The sequence below is a fragment of the Plectropomus leopardus genome, unplaced genomic scaffold, assembly GCF_008729295.1.
Source record: "Plectropomus leopardus isolate mb unplaced genomic scaffold, YSFRI_Pleo_2.0 unplaced_scaffold12232, whole genome shotgun sequence".
NCBI lineage: Eukaryota > Metazoa > Chordata > Actinopteri > Perciformes > Serranidae > Plectropomus > Plectropomus leopardus.
The window spans coordinates 1-2,037 of NW_024612985.1; the positions used below are offsets into that span (position 1 = coordinate 1).

Consider the following 2,037-nt stretch of genomic DNA (forward strand, 5'->3'; position numbering starts at 1 on the left):
CCGCAGGGAGAAGCCCTGAGTGGTACTGGGAAACTCTGGGAGACGGTCGTCCTGTTATTATCTATCTCCATGGCAACACAGGGACCAGGTGAGGATAAGGACCCTCGAATTGATCCTAATATAGTCTAGTGGGTATCACATGACTGCTCAGGCCCTTGGGTTTATCCACAGCCACAACGAACACAAGGGTTTGTGGGTCGAAGAAAATAAATATGAAAGACGCTTGTTTGTTTGTATTCATTGCTCTCATGTCATTTCTGCAGGGCCTTACATTACAGAGTGGAACTGGTAAAGGTACAGATTATTTTTTAAGCATTTTGTAGGTTCGATGAACGGTTTGGACTTGAGATTAAATTCAGATTTTTTTTGTGCGTGTTGCAGGTTTTGAGTGCTGCAGGATACCATGTCGTCTCTTTTGACTACAGAGGTAAGATGCTAAGTACTGAAACTCTAATGTCCTGGATTTTTCCTGATCTAATGAGAATTACTCACAAACATGATTTTGAACATGTTTCAGAAGTCTGCCACACAAAACAAAGCACATTACTTTTGAGATGTCAGCTTTAAATGATGGTAAAATATAATCAATTTTTCATGTTTTCTTTACCTGTGACTGGACCGACTGTTTTCAAGGGAGCATCATCCCAAACCTTGAATAAGTGCATTTGGATTTCTGTTATTCGAATTTTAGTTTGTTCATAAGAAGTCTAAAAGCATTTGGGAGAAAGTACTCATATCCTTTACTAAAGTACAAGTACTTATACCACCTTGTAAAAATAAGTATAAGTCCTGCATTGAAAATGTTTCTTACGTAAAAGTAAGTATAATCAGGAAATGTATTTAATGTATTAAAACTATAAGTAGTCAGAAAAATATTTTAAAAAAAGAAGAAGCAAAAAACAAAAAAATGAATAAAAAATATTCAAAAATAAACTAGAAAGTGATTTAAATGTTTGTCAAAAATTGTTGCCTATTAATTTTCTGTTCATCAGCTAATTGCTCAATTGACTGATTGTTTAAACTGTACTTTTATTAACTGGTGGGTGGACTAATTCATAACAAAACATCATATTTTATGATCTTGTGTCATGTTTTATATGTCAAAATCTTAATTTGTGAAGTAACTAAAGCTGTCAGATAAATGTAGTAAGGTAAAAAATACCCACTTTGAGATGAGGTGGAGGTATGAAGCAAAATACAAAAAAATAGTAGTACAAGTAACCCAAATTCATATTTCAGTAAACTACTTGAGTAAATATACTTAGTTACATGTCTATAAGAGACTTAGTGGGGTTTACATTTGTGCGTTAGTAACAAGCTACATGATAACCTAATCGCCTAATTTAGGTTTTGGAGACTCCACTGGCGAGCCAAGTGAAGCTGGACTAACCACTGACGCCCTCTACGTGTACCACTGGGTAAAGAAACACAGCAGGGGAAGTCCAATCTATCTGTGGGGACACTCGCTCGGCTCTGGGTGAGTAACGTCCATTGTTTGTGACACTAACAGAGACAACAGAAATTTAAAACACATGCTATTTTTGTTTGCTTGTAGGGTGGCAACAAATACTGCAGTGAAAATACAAGAGCAAGGTGGGTTGAACTCTTTAAAGGCCACAGGTGGTTTTAGTTTTCTTGGCAGATTAGATTTCAAGTCTGTGTGGGCATGTGGACACTGATGGACATCTATGAGACACCCTGTTTAGACCTGGTATTAACATGTGTCTCAGGTGATCTGATTTCTTATTTTTTTATTCATTTAAGATGGGGCAATGTACAGTAATTCACATTTAAACAAATATAATTACACCCGAATTAGATGGGGAGCTAGTTTTCATCAGTAGGTCCTTGTCTGATTTTAATAGGTGTCCTGAAATCATGATAAAAAATAAAATGTGAAGATACAATACGTACAAGGGTTAAAACAAACAACATTAAGGTGACAAACAATATTAACCTTCTGAAACCTGGATCAACATTAGTTTTCTTACACTGTGCTCAGATGCATTTTACAACCTGTTTAACCCTTCAACAACA

General features: G+C 35.9%; 1 long non-coding RNA gene across 1 annotated transcript; it reads left to right on the forward strand.

The window, feature by feature from the left end:
• On the forward strand, window positions 1–1,594 carry LOC121963718. The gene is made up of 5 exons (XR_006107272.1): window positions 1–88; window positions 264–294; window positions 382–427; window positions 1,348–1,477; window positions 1,556–1,594. It is a non-coding gene; the product is annotated as an uncharacterized LOC121963718 (long non-coding RNA).
• The last annotated feature ends 443 nt before the right edge of the window (window positions 1,595–2,037 follow it).